This window comes from Nematolebias whitei, chromosome 3 (assembly GCF_014905685.2).
Source record: "Nematolebias whitei isolate Nwh7 chromosome 3, NemWhi1, whole genome shotgun sequence".
Classification (NCBI taxonomy): Eukaryota; Metazoa; Chordata; class Actinopteri; order Cyprinodontiformes; family Rivulidae; genus Nematolebias; species Nematolebias whitei.
The window spans coordinates 20,995,446-21,015,210 of record NC_056500.1 but is presented as its reverse complement, the minus strand read 5'-3'; the positions used below and the strand labels follow the sequence as shown (position 1 = coordinate 21,015,210).

Sequence of the window (19,765 nt, the reverse complement as noted above, 5' to 3'; positions counted from 1 at the left end):
ACACACACACACACACACACACACACACACACACACACACACACACGCACACACACACACGCACACATATAGGTGCACACAGAGTTTAATCCCAAGGTTTACCGACCATCACATGACCTGCAGATGGACTGGTCAAAAGGGGTGTCCATCTGGAACCCCAAAGACCACCAGCTTAATGTGCACACACACACACACACAAACACACACACACACACACACACACAAACACACTTACGTTAAAGACCGTTGAACAAAACAGAACTTCATTATACATCAGAATCAAACTACTTTGTCATCCCAAAAGTGTTAATACAAAGTACAAAACCATGATGTTTTTTTAACAAACAGCTCGTGAACACGCACACACTCACTCCCACCTGCCGTACGGTTTATCTAACGGATCTGCTAATCTGAGAACAAAAGCCAGCGCCCGAGGGGGAAATGTGTCCATGGACTGTTGATGTCCTGAGACAACAGCCTAGCCACCATTCACACACAGTGTTAACTGTTTTTAATCTTCAGATTGAATTATCCCATATTCTCATAGATTATTCATCTCAATATGGCGTAAATCTATCACCCTATGACTTCAGGCTCATGGAATTGTGGGAAGACAGGAGTGTGTTGACGTGTTGCAGGCGACTGAGATTCACACTCATAAAACCAGAGAAATGTGAATGCTGAGCGCTAAATGACGCTGGAATTTGCTTTTTAAATAGCTGAACTGAGTTGTTAACACAAGTGCAAGAGAAGCTAAACAAACTTAAAGCTAAGCAGCTGAACAGAGGCTATAAACTGCAAAATGGTTGTTAAAATTAGACAAACGGAAAGCTAAAGGTAGCATAAGAAGACAAAAATAGAGCAAGTATGATGAAACAGGTTTCAACAAGAACAAAGTTGTTTAAGAAATTAAAGGGATCCTATTGGATTTCTATGGGGAATTGTATTTTGCATAAAGTAAAATAAAATGTAAAAATTACAACAGTCAAAAGCCACAGCGCACTGGTCTCAACTGAGCCGAGCATTTTTATGTATGACTGGTTAAAACTGGAAGGCATAAGTAGTTTGTTTGCAAAAAACGCAGAGAAGAAATTAAACAGAAACGTGATATTGTGGATTCTGACTCAGCATTCAAGCAGTAACTATTACTATATGTTTAAGAATGAGAGTCCTCAACAAAATAAGAGTCAACAAAGTTTTTAGGAAGAGCAGTGACATATATTTGATTCTTCATTATAAAGAGTGTTTCTCACTTTGATTAAACTTGCTGCTGCTCCGTACTGACGGCCCTCACGGTTGTCCTCCAGATCCCCTGGAGGTTCTGAACGCAATGAGACGCTACATCCATCACTTCTTCGGCTGCAGAGCATGTGCAGAGCACTTTGAGAACATGGCGAACGAGGATCTGGAGCTGGTGTACACTCTGCAGTCGGCAGTCCTGTGGTTGTGGTCCAGACACAACCGAGTCAACAACAGAATCGCAGGTAAGAGTCAGCAAAACCATCTGCTGCTGTTTTTAGATCAGTCGTCTTCAGATCAATCCATTTCCATAATGTTCTGACTAAAGCACAGTGAACATTTACAGTATTTATGTTTTACTAAATGCTGCAGCACTTCTAGTGGTTAACCTCTTTATCTGTTTACATCAGTGGTTCCAACTTTGGGACCTTTAAACTTTATGTTTTCGGGCCATGTGTTGATTATTAAGTAAAAATGGCTGCAGCTTTTACCATTTATAGAAGAGTTGAAAGTGATGTTGATCAGATCCTGAAAAGATTATTTTGAAGAATGTTTCTCAAACTATACACCTATTGTTACATCTTGTCCATTTTGTGACACATTAAATAAACTGTAGATAATTAGAGGTGTTTAAGTTAAAAGTTTGTATTTTGGTCTCTGTTGTATGAAAGTGAATATAGTGTGAAATATGTAAAACGAAAATGTTCTGCCAAATCCACACCATATAAAATGTATGTATTGATCATCTGATTTTTAGGAAGGACTATTGTCTTAATAAACATTAATTTGTAACAGAATTAAATAAAAACGCTAAAATGGTAAACCCACAGAAGCCAGTCATATAAGTTTTGATTTTTAATCCTTAACATTTTAAGATTTAGGCTATTCTAACACGTTAAAAAAAATTGTACCCTTAATGGCGAGGACATTATAAAGGGCGTTTTTCTTTTCATAACATAAGTTCTGTGTTATCCTTAAGGAAAAAGTAATGAACATTTTACATCACGATACACCTGAGTTTATCAATGCCGCCCATCTTTTCCACTTTTTTGAATGTTTTTCTCTACACATCACCTCTGTTCTTCCATCCACATCACATTTTACCTTCCTCAGTTTGGGGTTTGAACAAAGAGTGAGGAAAAAGATGGCTCCTCTGTTCCAACTTCCATCTTTTTCCTCACCCATTTTCTCTTGACCTCCCCTCTGCCTTCATCCATCCTTCCAACCTGGCTCTCACTATGCACTGAAAAGTTTCCTCAGACATTTTTCTTATTCATCTGTGCATCTTTGTGCTTGTGGCTCTCTATTCAGGGACTTTTGGTTGATCGTACACTGACATAATCTCAGAACCTAAGTTTGCATTTAAATAATAATCTTTTATGTGAATGTTTTCATATTCTTTGAGCATGCCAAACTTTGTCCCATTAGATGTCAGAGATAAACTGCTCCTGGGTGTCCCTCCTCCTCTGACTGTGTTCACATGATTTATTAAGCGCAGTGTTGTCATTAACAGCTCACTTTGTTAAATCACTGTCTTTTGTGTGCGTTTTGTTGACCACCCCCCTCTCTGATCTCTGGGACAGCTTGTGTCCTGAACAGCAGGGCCCAGAAGGACAAGCATCTCTGCGTGTGTCTGCTCCCTAGACACTTAAACAACGTCCAGCCTCCCCCTCTCGATCCATCCGTCTTCCCTCTTCTCCATCTTTTCTATCTTTCCTCTCACTATCCCGTGGGACTCATACCCTCCGCCTGTGAAGCAATAGTACAGAATAGCTCCCCCAGGAGCCAGCCCTTCTTGACTACACACATACAATTCCCATGGTATTGTGTGACAGCAGGTGGCAAACACCCTGACACAAGCCACACACGCTCATTTAACCCCCCACCCCCCCTCAGAGCAACACATGCACATCCTCTCTGCCTTTTTATCATGGATAAACTGTGGCGTGTGGCAAAGGGGAGTCCAGCTTGGGTGAATCAAGGGGTTTGGCTGTATTTGTTGCCATGAGTGGCGGCGTCTTCCCTGAGGAAAGCGCACGCCATCCATTTATCCCCTCCTCTCCCGTTTGCCTAAAGTGGGGCTCTTTAGCAGGTCTCCCCGCCCCTCCCTTTCAGAAGCAGCCATGCATGAAACATCAGCTATTTGTAAAGCAGTCGGACAATTAATTTAGCTAGCAACAAAGAGGCCCCAGGGCCCTCAGTCTGCTCACTCTGGCTGAATTAAGACTGGTGGCAGCTCGGTCCTGTTGCTGCTTGTCAACAGCTGAGATGGAGTCACATTTCTGCAGACAAACTAGCTCTGCTGCAGCCGGCCAAGCTGCCATCACAGATAACTGAGTCATACAGCATTTGACTCGGCCTGGTTTCCATTCAGAATGCACCTGCTTCACTTTTACACTTCAAATAAAAATAAGTATTTCCACCACCAAAACAAATATGAAGGGGGAAGAGTCCAAAATGCACATTGTGTTATAAAAGCATTGTTTTTACATACAACAAAAATGACTGGGAATACTCCAAACGTTCCTGCTGTGAAAGGATTACCAGTCTGTTCACACACTGACTCACTGAGTTGTTTGCACACTTCCTACAAGTAAACCACATATGAAAACTCTGCAGTAATTCCACAGTAATCATAACTGACATTAATGTTCTGGGTGTACAAATATCTTATTTTTTCATTATCTAAACCAAACTATGCATATTAAATGTAGTACCATGCCCACACTAATCAATGAGTGACAGAATGAATAATTGGACCTGGTTTTAAAAAATACAGTGAAAAATGTTGTGCTTTGAGCTTCAAACTTGCTGTTTTTTGCATGAATGTGAACATCTAAACAAAGTTAAGTCTAGTCCTCTGGATGGGTTCAAAAAACAAAATTGTAGAAACGTTTCGTCTTTCATCCAAAAAACTTCTTCAGTCTGAGGAGTTGTATTCAGCTCAGTCTTATAAATAGCTAAGAAGAAGTCTTTTGGATGAAAGACGAAACATTTCTACAATGTTTTTTGAATCCATCCAGAGGACTAGACTTCTTTTTTTTTTTTAGATTTTTCTACCTGGATTATTGAGCATGCATCAGGATATGAATGTGGACAGTTTCCTTTATTCCTACTTTCTACTTTATTGATATTATTAGACCTTTATTTGTACAGATTAGTTCCCACTGAGCCTTGAAGACTCATTTACAAAAGAGCCCTGTTACATATGTAGTGAACTAAGCCTCAGGTCAAAATCTGGCCCTGAGGGCCTTCCTGGAACAAGAACTGTTATTTCATTGATTTGAGTCCAGAAATACAAATTAAGCTCATCCAGAGACTTTCTAAGTGTGTCCTGCTCTGATCAATTGAAAGAACACTCTCTTTTTTATTATCATTACTATTTTACAATATCTTGATAATCAAAGTGTGTTTAGTTCAAACCATTTTAAATGTTGAAGTGAACTACTCATTTTAAATCAACTGTGAAACAGTATAAATGATTTTTAATCCTCATTCAAAGTAGAAATCAAGTTAATGTTTGTTACAAGAGTAATTATGCATTTTTTGATCTTCTGTCTGAAATGAGCAAGTTGTGATATCGGTCAAAAGTGAAGGAACGGTCAAATACATGTTTATTGGAACGAAATGTCATGTTTATCTCTATCAGACAGATAGAAGGAAGACTGGCTCCTAAATGTCTCTGTTCTTCAAAACATCTTTCTGTCTGTTCTTAAACATCTATGCTTTCTCCTTGACTTTTAATGACCCTCTTACGTCACTAAGACCACACCCCTGTTGGTTCTTTCAACCAATCAGGAAGTTCTCAGAGGAACCGGAAGTGACCTCTTTAAAAGGGTCAACACTTCCTTGTTCCAAGCAGAACAAAGTTCCGAGCAGAACAAGTTCCAGAGAAGTTTCTAATGGAGTGACGAGAGTCCGTCGATGCCACGACGTCTCGCTGTGGCTCTACCCGACGGAAGCTCTGAACAATGAGGAAGTCTGTTCAGGGATGATCTCACGACTCCTGAGGTCTCTGCTATCCTTACGGAGACGCTGAAAAGCAACTCTACACCGAGGCCGAACTATCGTCTGCAAAGGTAAAGAGTCGATCTTCAACTGCGAAGTGTACCGTGGGTTAAGCTGGGTCCAAAGGAGCGTGTTGTTTCTGGTTATAATAGACATATTCCCTCACCCATCTCTCTCCATTTAAACTTCATTTTCCCATCTTTAAAACTCTTCTATCTGCCAGTAATTAATCCAGATATTTTCAGAAATGTCTGTTGTATTTCAGTTGCAAGTGAAAATCATAGCCGTATGATTTTCTCATTGTAAAGCTCATTAATTAAGCTGTGTTATTGTAATCAATCTGCCAATTATTGTAAATGTGTGATGTGTTTAAATCGTTTTTAATTAAACGGCTCACTGTTGTTGGTGAGTCAGAAATTTAAACACGTTTCCGTCCACATTTAATCATTCAAGGCACGATAGTACTCAGTCCAGAAAAATGAAAGAATCCGTTTAAATTATGGATAATATCAGACAGGTATTATTTCATTACACATACAACACTCAGGCAGATGAGAAAAAGAGAACACGAGGATGGAGGAAGTAAAAAAAATCATGCCTCACACCATGTTCTGGCTAGGACACAGTGTAAAAGATCCAAAAAAAGACCTCGCAACATAAACAGCAAACGTATAGTGGCATCATAATACATTAAGGCATAGAGGTCGACAAAGGCGCTGAGTTGTCCATGGACACTCCAGAAAGTTCAAAAGTTCTGATAAGATGGTGCAGTGTCTATCAGGGTTACAATTCTGATAAGGTCACAGATGTCCTTGGGTGAGTGGGGGGGGGGGGGGGGGGCAGGCCGATCTTCTAGTTTACATATCCTCCAGGAGCAATTTAAGAAACATTGGCCTGTCCAAGGCCAGTGGGGAGGCCAAATTCAGATAAACAACAATTGTTTGCGGCAAGCAGACTCTGATTTCTGTCTGCCTTCAGTTCTGCTGGTACACTCAATGGCAAATCCAAACAGCCACAATTGTGGATATTTCGCACGGTCCGTGCTCGTTAGCTTTCTCCAAGATGGAATCCTTCATGCCGGTGAGTTCCAGGAGCCGCAAGTGGCCTATGATTTTAAGAAATCGTGTCCAGCTTGGGGTTGAGCTCATTAAGCATATGAATCTGAGAGCTCAAGGCACGAATTAATCCTTCACATAAGGCTGGCAGCTTCACCATGGCCGAAACCGCTGCCTATGTCTTTCTACTTTGTCAATATCCTGGGTATTTGCCGATTCCAAAACGCAGAAACCCTGTCATCATAAATTCAATAATGTACACATCTTCTACGTCCTCCACGGACAGCACAAATAGGCACACCATCTTCCACTGCCCCCAGGAATCCATGACATACCCAGCAGCATGTGTCCATTCAGAGCATGAGGGCTCTCCAGCACCCTATCATCTGGTAGAAAATTATTTATCAATTGCGTTGAGAGACCAGCTGACCAAATCCATAATAATTTTCTATTCGGAAAATGTGTAAAGAGAGGCTCTGAGGAGGTTGACAGGACAAGAGAGTAAAAAAGCAGGAGGGAGGGAGGGAGAGAGGGTGAGAGCGACAGTCTTCGTGGAGAGCAAAAGAGAGTGTTACTACATATTTTGAATTCCTCAACACTGTGACATAGCAAGCATTTATATCATTTTGTAGCAACACATGTCAAAGTATTTTACTGTGCAATGGAAATGTAATGTTTACTAAATTTTGAGCTTTTATTGTGAAACAGATGTTTTTGTGCAACATGGGTAGAATACAAGAATATAAAGAGCAAATCCTTTTAAAGGTTAATGCTGGCCTTTATAACTGAACAAAAAGCATATAGTTTATTCATACCTGTAGCCTGAATTTATGAGGTTTTCTTTTGTACATAATGCATAAGAAAAAATATTTTACTTACTTCTATGGTAAATGTACTAACAATTTGGCAACTTCAAACACTGTCAGCGTAGATTCAGTTTGTCATGAAAACTTCATGCTGTGATGTGTAGCTTGTTTTTCCTTAATATAAAAATGCTTTGGCTTGAGATGATTCTGTGTTGTTGAAACTGTCTAAATTATGTCACATATTGTCTTTTATTTATTTATTTATTACACCTTAAAGTGCCTGTGACGTCCAACAAATAAAACAAGTGGTACACTGAGGTCCACCGTCACTGAGTGATATAAAGAGTGAATGTTTGCAGTTTTTGAGACGAGTGTTTTTCTGGACTGGAACAGAGAATGCAAGTAAACCTCAGTGTTTTTGGTGCAATATATTGTGACTCACAAATGTATTACAATGTTCATGTGGGTAGGAGTTACACTGTGTATAAGAAGCATAAGTAGAGAGGTAATTGTTTTATTTGTTTTTTTTGATAATTATTCTTTGTTTTGTTTTGCTTGTTCAAGGCAGCACAGAATGACATATCCTGTCAAATCCAGTCATTTAAGGAAACTATACTTTCAAACAATATAAAGACTAGAATGTGTCATCTAAAATGATTGAGGTGGCTGGTTTACACAACAAACACACATACAAATATAGTTGTGGTGGTGGCCATCTTGGATTTTGATGTGGCAGCCCTATTTTTTATAGTGACCTTTCTTACGCTTATATGCAGCCACACACCAAAATGGAAGTTGTCAGGTTGCTTGTTTTTGAAGTTATCATGCCCACAACATGCATGGATAGATGGACAGAGGGTGTTTCCAATTCCCTTCTTTATGACGGGGCAAAAAAAGGACGAAACATCTGAATATTTAAGAAATTCAGCATAATACACATGAATTTACCCATTTTGTCACTTTTTTTTTTTTTACTTTGCAGCCAAAGTAAAACAGGAAGTGACATCAAAGGGGAACTCTTTAAAAGGGTGAATGAACTCCCTGGTGTTTGTTTATTAAAATAATATTATTTTTAACTTAGACTCTTATTCACCTTTGTCATTACTTCCTGTTTCTGCGCATGCTGAAATCTCAAAAACTGTTCCTCAGACTTGTGAGTTTTTTTTTAGCAATATGTTACTCTTGTTGTTTTTCCAAGAATGCATTCATATTTGTTAAAAAATAATAATGTCACAGCCACTTTAAGCTCCTTTTTCATATAAAGATTAGTGTTGATGTAATCTTGACCTGATCACCACATAAGGACATGGCTGAAAAAACAATTTGCTTCAAAATCATGACCTATCTGCTCAAGGCAGCAAAATATAAAGAAAAGAAAATTAAATATTCCCCACCGTCATTTTAATCTCTGCAAGAAGTATTGAGTGTTATTTTCCAACACAGATACAGTCATTAAAATAAATTTAATTGATTTTTGGCTCAAGATGTGAGTTGCACTCCCCCGCAGTTATGATGGTACATTACATTCTGTGCCTGTAATTGATCCTCACTTAGTGCTGAAGAAGCTAGTCTAACAAAACACATCTATGATGACAATGTTTGTTTGGATGCAACGGCATCTCAGTGATGGGCCTTTGTGGCAATTTCAATATGGCTGGTGTCTTTAAAGTCACCCTGGCCCCAAACATGTTGTCCTTTATTAGAATGAGGGAGGAAATATGAGGCATATGGTGTGTATGTGTGCATACCTGCTAAAAAGCCCACCTATCACACACTCACCAGCACCCGTCCATTCAGAACACAATAAAATTGATGTATCCTTTATGTAAAGTACTGTATGCAGAGTACATACACACATGCATATGACTGAGATTAATCTTGAGCGGAGGGGAGTAAAAAGAGGGAGGGTGGCTGAGGGGGTGAGGAAGATGTAAATTGACAGTGCTGTAAAGTGACGGACCTGCTGCTGCTTCGCTTCCCCCCCCCCTTTTTGCTCACCTACACACAATGGCCTGTTGATGACAACAAGCAATTTATTACTAGATCTGTGTGTGTGCTCCATGTTTATATTTGTGTGTGTGTGCACGTGTTGTGCAGCGAGTATGTTTGCATGGGTGCAAACGTGGTAAGTGATGAGGGGTGTTGGTGGGGAGCGGCTACGTAAAAAGACAACATGTTAAAGGAGAAAGTTTCTAATTCATTAGAGGGCCAGTTCCCTCCTGAGTTGCTGTTGCTCTCGTCTTCAATTTGGAGATTAGAGTTGGCTTTCAAACACCTGCTGGGGGACGAGACAGGTGGTTCAGATCACAGAGGTCTGCTGCCTGCAAGACCAAAAAAAAAAAAAACCTGGGATTCTGTGTGGAGAAGCTGTCCACTTTGGACACATCTATTATCTCACTGTCCCTCCCACTGGGACACCCCCAGAAGCCCATCGATCATTGTTAGACCCTGTCATATGAACACACACTCTCACACAAAGTATCAATCTATAGATTACATGCACACAAAAGCAGACAGATGATTTACATAAACACACTTAGACACATATATACACATATGCATATAAGCACTTAGTTTTTACGAGCGTTGTGATAAGATCAAATGGGTTCACCACAGATTGCATCCAGTCCTCAGAGTACTTCCATCCTCCAGTCAACAAGGTAATCAAAATCAAACGAAGCATCAACTGTGTTTTTGACCTTTTATTTATTCTGTTGATTTCATTGTGGTATTTTAAATTGAAAAAGACCTGAGCATAGCCGTAATATTAAGGAAAAAACAGTGTTTAAGGATTCAGGAGCTGGTTTAACTGGAACTCCTTATTTAGTAGATTTTTTTTTTTTTTTTTTTTTTTGCAGGACTGGAAAACTTTTTTTTTAAATCTGAAAAACTTTTGTTAAATGTCAGAGGCATTTAAATATTGTAAGATATATGATCTCACTTTTCTCAGGGGCTACATTTGTCATACTTAGAATTAGTATATCCACTAAATTGTCATTAAATCTTCAAAAATAAGTGCAAATAAAACAGTTTTGTGCAATTGTATTTGGTGAATTTACTCCAAATTATAAGGATTGCATTTTGTGGTAAATGTTCAAAATGGCAATACTTTCATTTTAAAAATTAAAACTACAAATCTAAGCTTTATTGTTGGCACCTCAAACCATAAAATCGTTGCTTAAACTGAATAAAGAAGCCTGCGCCATTTTAGGTTTGGTTTTGTTGCAATAAAATGGCTGATAAATTCAAGTCCAATCAATATGAGGTGGGCACAAATCTTATCTTATCTTGTCTTGTCTTGTCTTATCTTATCTTATCTTACAAAAGGGGGAATGTAGGAAAAATCCAGGTGTCAATGAAAATGTTGAACCAGTGCTGTCAGTTTGAATTGTGTACAGTATTTTTCAGCCACCCTAGCTTCCCCTTGTTTTTCTCAACACTGATCCCATCATCTGTATTTTCCTCCTCCAGGTGCGCTGAGTGAGGACCCCCTCTTCCCAAAGATCCAGTGGCCGTCACCAGAAATGTGCCCATCCTGTCACACTGTCAGTGAGAACGGGGAGCACAAGTGGAACAAGGAGCAAGTTCTGTCCTTCCTGCAGTCCTACTTCTCCTCCAGCAGCATCCATACAGGTATATATATATATATATATATATATATATATATATATGTGATTTGCTATTTTTGTGTGTGTTCGTTTTTTTTTTTTTTTGTATATAACTGTTTTTTTTCTAAAGCTAACAATTCACATGATCACTTTGCTCTCAACACTGCAAGCTTGTTTCTATCTACCTAATGTGATGGTGTATAGCTTGAAAGCTTTGGCCCTCTCACCCTCGTTTCCTGATTGGCATAAGAAAAAAAATAAAATCTTACATCAAGCGGGCTGCAGGTTCACAACTAACATCAGAAGTGGCTTTTAACCAGTCTGGGGGTACCAAACCTAAATAACCAGTTGGCTTTGTGAAGACCAGGCATCTCATGTTTGGAAGAACACTCACATTTTTTGGTCCAGTCTGACTCGAGCACTGACTGATCACAACGGATCAGTTAAACAAATGAAAAAACAAATATACTAAACCAACTGCATGCACCTGCTTCGAATGTTATCACCCATTAAATGGACGTTATCAGTTGTTATCATCCCATAGGTTTTCTTCAAGCAGTCCCTCCTCTACCTCCTAGCAGGCCCAGTAGGTTATCACAGATTTATAAGATTATGATTAGGGTTAGGGTTATATCTGAACATAATTGATTAATTAATTATACTTTATATATTGCTGTACTGTATATGAACTGATCAGAATTTTGCTCATATCAAACAAACAAACAAACAAACAAACAAAAAAATCTCATATCCCCTTTTAAGTTAGTTCTTTTTAGATACTGAATTAAAGCCTTATGATTGTTAAATCTGGAATTCATTTGAAGTAAGTCCTTGATATTCAGCTTAAAAGTAGTAGGTAAATTGTAAATAAAGGTTTGAAATAAAGCTAACAATAAAAAGCTTCTGCTTTTACATGTGCGCAAAGCTGCATATTATCAGCGATAAGAACATACCTTTAAACCTATTAGGAGGTACAGGAGGGACAGTCTGAATGCAACCTATGGGGATGATAACAACGAATAACGGCTATTTAATTGGCTGATAACATTCAAAGCGGCTGCTACATAATGGTTGACAAATTATGTAATGTACACACAAGTCAAAACTAGATTTATCCAAACAGTGCTCACAGATTAAATCCACAACCTATAAAATGCACGTCACCTTTTCCTGTCGAAAACATTGCTTTGATTATTTATATCTAATGGTTGTAATATAGTCATTTAATATACTGCATGCTTAAGAATGATATATTTGATACTTCACCACCTTCTAATTGAGAGGTGTCTTCTAATTAGTTTTGACAGTGATGTCATGTAATATTTGTAAAAGTGATACCTTTTTTTAATTTCCCGTCAGACTACCTTGAAGATGAAAATCAGATTCTGCAAAGGCAAAAAGAAAAACATGGTCGTCAGCGTGAAGATGTAGCAGCTCGGAACCACAGAGAAAGGAGTGTCAGGGAAGCTTTGCACGCTGTACCCCTTTCTCCATCACTGGCACCTGCTCAAGAGGAGGAAGAGGACGAGGAAAGTCCACAGGATGAGGTGGTGGCATATGAAGAAGAGGAAGGTGAGGAGGAAGCACAAGCAGCAAGCGAGATGGAGGGTAAATCATCTGAACCAACACCTTGGGTCCAAACTGAAATGGAACTGAGCCGTGGCGGGCTGCAGGCTCGCAGGTTTCCAAGATTTGCAGATATGAGATTTGGAAAGCAGCAGCGCAGTCGTGGGCTTCCGAGCATCATAGGAATGAGATTTAGAGAAAAGAGGGACGACATCGTGGATCTCGATTCATTTGTCAACCAGCACTTCAAGGACAAAGCTCTGCAGCTCGCTGCTTCCAGCCGGGTTAAACAACGCACCCTGCAGACGAAGGTCGAGCAGGAGCCCAGGCCGGCGTTTGGTCTCAGCATGGAGCTGGATACGGCCCTCGGCATGATGGGCCTTCAGCCGGTGGACGCAGACCTTGAGGTGAAAGGAAGACGACGGCAAAAACGAGAACTGGCAGGGCAGTACTTTGGACGGGAAACAGAATTGACCCACAAAGGGCGCTGGCTGTCTGCCTTAAGTATCGGCTTCTCAAACGTGGATGTCAGTCTGTGTGCCATTCTTTACTTCCTGTCCGCCATGTGCCTTCTACTTATGTACCTCTTCTTCAAAAACCGCCTGAAGCGACGGCGGGTTAAAATAGCGTTGTCCTGATCCAAAATGTAGGAGAAGTTCACCTGATGCCTTCTTTCACTGACTACACCAGCAGTAAGTGGGATCATCGTAAAGGGATGTGTCGAAGTCAGTCACAGTGGAGATCACCATGTTTTCATGAATATATCTGTCAAACAGAGGAGTATGAGAAGGGAATATTATTGACTTTTTTTAATTGAGGAAGTTGTGTGACCTCACATTTAGACCTGTCACAATAAACAATATACCAGTTGATTGCATGATAAATGAAAATTATCAACCTCATTTTCATTTATCGGCTTTATCATTTCTTTGTGTCTCTCTCTTTCTACTGAAGACACCAGATGACAAAAGGCTCAACTCGGGTGCTCTTCACTGACCTGTTTTAACATCCAAAAAAATTTAAATCTGTTTTAATTATCCAAAATTGCGTTTTTGGATCATTAAAAGCAGCTAAGCTGAGAAGCTAAGCTACGAGCTAAGCTAACAGGCTGACCTTGGGAAAAAAACCTCCTTCTTGTCAAAGCTCCAAAATTCATGGTTGAAACCTGTGCCTTCAGGTAAAACGTTTTTTCTCTGCAAAAACAGCTGAGAACTTGTTTACTGATTTTGTATTAAAAGCTTTGTGTGAAAAATCTATGCTAAAGAGCTCAAACCACACCGAACGTCCGCCATTTTGAGAACCAAAAACAGGAACGAGAGACAGCCCATGTCGCGTCAAGGGGCCTCCCTTCCATTTTTCTTAAAGAGACACGCTGCTCGCTTCCTCACTATCCATCCTTCGGTTCAAACGGTCTTATACTGGCTTACGGTTGTCAAAAAAAGAGTACTACACTCAAAACAAATTAACCAACATTCCTTCTTAAATTTGACAATAAATACTAATTATTGTCAAAGTTCAAACAGTATTATCGTTTATCGCAATAATTTCTGAGACAATTAATCGCCCAGCAAAATTTGTTATCGTGACAGGCCTACTCACATTTCCTTCAGTGTTGTCAGGCTGCAATTCAACTGTGGAAAATCCGTGCACATACAGTAGATACATGTTTGTTCATTTTGTTTTGAGTTTTATTCATCAACTAAAAATACTTACCTGTGTTTTAAAATTTTGTTTCACTACTGATGGAAAATAAACCTCATTTTTATCTGGATGGATGTCTTAGTTTGTGTTGTTTTTTTTTTTAATGAGAAAATACTCTTTTGAGTACTTTAACAAAGCATCTCAATCTTCATCAGATTTTTTATGTATATGTGTAATTTTAACTGATTTGATTCAAAACAGATGTTAATTATTTTGCTGAATTTGATGTTTTAGTTACTCTGGTTGTCATTAAAAAGAACAATTATGTTCATGCAGAAGTTTGGTTTATCAGTAAAAAAAAGTTTATGTCTTTAACTTTTAATATCCAAGTTTGTCAAAGTTTATTCACAATAGAAAATACATTTTTATTATTATAAAAGGGATCAATTTGAATGAAATGGGTTGAACCTTACATCATCTGTCTCATCTGGGCTCTTAAAATGTTTTCACTTGTCAGTTTTTTGTTTTATTTTTCCAAAGCATATTCAGGAATTGTTTTTGTTTTGATCAAGACTTACAGGGACATGTGGAAGGAAAGAGCGGGGTGTTGCATGCAGATATGGGGTGAGGAGGGGGTTGAACCATCCCAAGGTTGAAGGAAAAAGCCTGTTGCCATCTGCTGTGGAGCACAAGATAAATCCTAACAATTTCATTGGGATTATAGCGAGTGAGTAATCCAGCTTTCCTTTAGGACTAGAGAGGAGAGATTACTCTTAAGGATTAACTCCCTGCACATAATAAACTTTATTAAAATGCAATCGGCTTTCATGGGGTTCTTCTTCCATCCTCGTGCGGACTTGGAGGTGGGCTGTGCCGAGTGTGGGGAGGATAAATGAAAGGATGGACGCGTGGAAGACGTGGGTTTGATGTTGAGATTACTTCAAGCCCATCAGAAGGACGAGTGATGCTTGATCTTGAGCTCTGTGCTCTTTGAGACGTGAATTCCCTCGACTTTTGGCCTTTTCCTCCAGCTTCCAACAAGAACTCACACAAACACGCTGAACTTTTCTTTAGCCCCAGTTCTCTTTATGGAAACCATTCAGCCATTATAAACAGGTTGTTTTTATTTTTATCAGAAATGGTAAAGTCTACACACAGAGAGACTAAAAACTCTTTAAAATCCTCATGTTCTGTGACATGATTGTCAAGATGGATCTGGAAAATAAAATTTGTCACAAGAAAACTTTATCATAACATGCTAATATCTGGATTAGACATTTTATATTAAGAAAGCTTGAAAAAAAATACTTCCACTATTCCCACCCATAATCAATATATCTCATTTGAATTTACCGCTTTCCTGCCACACATCTGATCTCCTAATCTGTTTAAATGGTTACCTGTTTAAGGGTCGAAGAGGCGAAGCTTCGTGATGCTCGCTCCAATGAAGCCTTTTATCTGAAGCTTGAGCCTCAGTGAGCTGCAGCTCGTCATGGTTCCGAGTTAATGAGGACGTTGGCAGCATTGCAACGTGCCTGCAGTCTGTCTGAGGCTGAGGTGAACGGCTCATGCTGAGGACAGAGGCTTCAAAATAAAACCAACACACACACACACACACACACACACACACACACACACACTGTTTCTGTTCCTTGCATGTCTTGGTTCAAAATAACAATTAACTCAAGCTTGTCAGAACTATAACCTGCAACTCATGCTCTGAGTGCTAACGAATCGTGCAAGATCTTTGTCTAAAACTTAAGCGTCTGTCTGTTAGCAAAATATCTCATGAACAAGTGAGTAAATTTAAATGAAACTCCCAGAAAGCAACCATTAGATGTACATTTATAACAGACAAGCTTAGCTGGAGTCAACCTGATTCAAGATGACCGCCACAACCTTAGTAAACACAAAAATGGCAATAACTCAGTTAACTTACAAACATTGAGCTAACGCTTGGTGTGTTAGTAGTTGAGTCATCCTCATCTTATACTCTGACAGCTTGAATGGTAAATGGACTCTACTTATAAATCACCTTTCTATCTAATCAAGATACTCAAAGCACTTTTACACTACAATCTGTGCCCTCATTGACCTCCGCACACATTCTTACAGCACTCTATACTACATCTTTACAAAGGATAATCAGTGCTTTAGATCACATTCATACACTGATGGGACACACAACGCAGGCGAAGAGGGGTTCAGTGTCTTGCCCAGGGACACTTCAACATGTTACTGCTGGTGGACTCGAACCCCCAACCCTCCCATTGTAGGACGACTGCTCTAACCACTTAGCCACAGCTGCCCATAGTTTATTTACAATGCTTACGGTTCATGTATCTCTATTTAAAACTTTGGCACGCAAGGCGCCGAGCATCATGCATTCAAGGAGTCGGGTCTTGATCAGGACTTCTTCAGGCTTTTTGGGAGTTTTTAAAGTTTTATTTGTACTTTGGCTGCTTTTTCACCCATTTTTACGCATTTTGCTTTTGATGTTTGCTTGTTCATAAATCTCACAGATCTGGAGCAAAGTCTGGGTTTGGTAAGAATAAATGGTTTCCGTGGCAATGTCTTTTAATGCAATATTTTAGACAAATTCCTGAGCTTTAAAAGTGACTGTGTGCAAGTCTTCACGTTTGTCTGAACGTTTTGGATGGAGCCACTTGTTTATTCCCATGTCAAATTGAGACATGTGACTTTAGTTTTTGGGTTTTACCCCTCGAGAAGAAAATAACTCAGCTCCAACCTAATCTACAGTCATGGTGAAAGAGTACATCTTTTAATTCTAATGTTTCTTAATCATGACGCGAGTAAACATTATCTGGTCTCCACCTCGTCTTAAAATGAAAATCAGGTAAAGAACATATCACACTATGCTTGTTTTCCAGATTGGTGGTGCATTGTTGAAAAGTTTTGTGCTCTGAGCCTCTGTCGTGTGATGAAAGCTTAGACTAAGGAGTAAAAACCTCACCTCTCTGCCCTCCGGATGTCTTCCATAAATTAGACAATGCAGAGTTTTATAGTCACTCCTCTCCTGGTGTTTATTACCCCTCCCGTATTGATATGAAAATGCAGGAGGGGCTTGATGCATTTTTCTGTCATCTCTCTTTCTGACTTTAATATTACTATAAACCTTCCTGCTGTGGACAGAAGGAGCATGGGGGGTGGGGGGTGAATAAATTATGAAGAAGAGCTTAATATATGTTATTGGTTTACATTGCATGTATACTAAGCCAGATCCCCTTTTGGGTTTTAACTTTCTACCCTTTTTTTAAAGGCAGGAGTCAAGCAGGGTCAGATCCATCTCATTTTACTGCTTCAGCCGCACCCCCCACCCCCCACCATCTCATCTGGTGCTCCCTCAAAGATCTCATCTCTCTGCTGCTTGTAACAAGGTGCACAGCTCATCACATGTTGTGGTTTCAACTACAATCATCATGGCTGAATTTGTTGAGCGCGTCTCCATTTTATTTATCTTTAATTTCACTTCCAGCAAACAAAAGTCCTTTCCAGCCGTCACGGTTCTGTGTAGTCCTGCATTTATATTTGGTTTTAGTTTATATAAAATAACAATGCAAGTTAGTTTTGTTTTTACAGAACTTCTAGTTCTAATTACACAGATAATACAGGTTTTAAAAAAACACTTTCCTTATTATTTCTTCAACACATGTAAACGTATTCTGGCTCGCCCCATAATTAATTATTAAATATTATTTATTATTAAAGCAACTTTAATAATGCTTTTAAAAGTTAGTTATTAAGCCACGTTTTAAATATTTTAGTAAATTGCTGTGAATTCAGTATGATTATCCATCCATCCATTATCTTTACCCGCTTCTTCCTTTTCGGGTCACGGGGGTCACTGGTGCCCATATCCAGCAGTTACTGTGTGAGAGGCGGGGGACACCCTGGGCATGTCTCCAGTCCATCACAGGGACACATGGAGACAAACGAGACAAACAACCATTCACTCTCTCACTCACACCTAGGGACGATTTAGAGTTACCAATCAGACAAACATGCATGTTTTTGGTCTGTGGGAAGAAAGCGGAGTACCCGGAGAAAACACGCATGCACGGAGAGAACATGCAAACTCCACCCAGAAAGGTTCAGGCCAGGATTTGAACTGGCGACTTTCTCGCTGAGAGGCAACAGCTCTACCAACTGAGCCACTATGTCGCCCTTCAGTATGATTAAATAATATTATTTTTTTTATTTATTTTTACTGGTTTAGGAGTTTATTTTTGGAAACTTAAATTGAAAAAAGTGAACAACACTGGCCTGTGTGTGAATTTTGAATTAGTTTAAAGACAAATGAACTTCTTAATCCATTTTGTTTTACTTTTAAAATTCAGAACTTTACTTTTAGTTTGTAATCCTGAAAGGTCCATTTGTCTCAGCTTTTCTTTTATTATAACGAAAATGAAGGTGTCTCAGCACAAGCTTGACCTCCTCTTTTATTTAGTTCAGGTTCTTGTTTCCCAAAGAAACCCGGTCATACCGTTAAAAACGCTGTCACCTTTCAGATGCGTTTGGGAAACAGGGGCGCCCACAGCTCAAGTTTTACCGACACCCCCGTCCCCTTCAAATGTAACGAACAGCTTACAGGAAGCGTTCGGGTAATGAAGCTGGAAAGGAACCAATGCTTGTCACTCCCACAGCTGTAACTCACTCAGCCCACTAAGCTGCTGTCACAGAGCATCCTGCGAAGATTCACCTCTGCCTTTCACGGGGTGTGCTCCAAGTCACAGCTACAACATGTTTCTCTTCTTACATGTGAGTTCAACATCTAGAGCATTACTGCTGAGCTCTTCTGTTCATATTTCTATCTGCAGGTTGTCACATTTGTGTCGAAGGTTATATATATATTTTGGTGAATTTAACACTATAATGTTGTGCACAAAAACGTTTACTTCAGGAATATTTTGTCAAACTGTCATCAGTTTGCGTTTCACATTTGATGTGATTAAATTTAAAAAAAGATCATGTTGAAGTCTGAAGTTTATCTCAAATATACAGTGCAGCAATCTGATTTTGAGACTTTAAGGAAGCATATTGATGAACTCAACTTTAAACTTCAAAACTGTCAGACAAAATTCAATTATTTGCGGTATACTTTTACTCAACAACAATAACAACAAGAGGCATTGCATTTTCTGATGCATGCAGTAAGTACAGAGTTAATGAATTTGCTGAGGTTCATTGAAGAATAAATTGTTACATGAACAAGCGTAACAAGCAGATCCCGTAAGCTAAAATCAGCTAAACAGTAGCTAAACAGTTAAAATTAGCAAAGCCGTGGCTAAACTAATAAATTTGCTAAACTGTAACTAAAAGCTAAATGTAACCTTAAAGCTGAATCCAGCAAAACTGGTTTAGTAAAAGCTAAAATTAGCAAAACTGTCCCTTAAAACTTTAAAATACTAAATCTGTATTTAAATGTTGAAATTAACAAGCTAAAAAGATATATGTAGCTAAAAGCTAAATGTAGCTAAATTATAACTATAGCCTAAAATTAACAAAACTTTATTTTAAAGGTAAAAGGAGCAAAGGAAGACAAAATACTGTTTCTGAAGGAACTGAATGGATCTAAAAAAATGTAAATGGGGAACTTTTATTTGTAAATCAAGTTTAATTATTCAAATATGTTTACAAAGATGAATGGTTCAAATAACAAAAGTGTTCAGAAGGAGTTTTAATTGGGGAAAACAACATAAACAGGAAAACAACAGCATCAACACTGACATAATAACAATAACAACAACAACAACAACAACACCAACAACAACAACAATAATAATAATAATAATAATAATAATAATAATAATAATAATAATAA

The 19,765-nt window shown here is 38.9% G+C and overlaps 1 protein-coding gene across 1 annotated transcript in view; it reads left to right on the top strand.

The window, feature by feature from the left end:
• Positions 1–19,765, top strand: part of lhx4 (LIM homeobox 4) — a 36,017-nt gene that overhangs the window by 2,976 nt on the left and 13,276 nt on the right. The window lies entirely within an intron of this gene.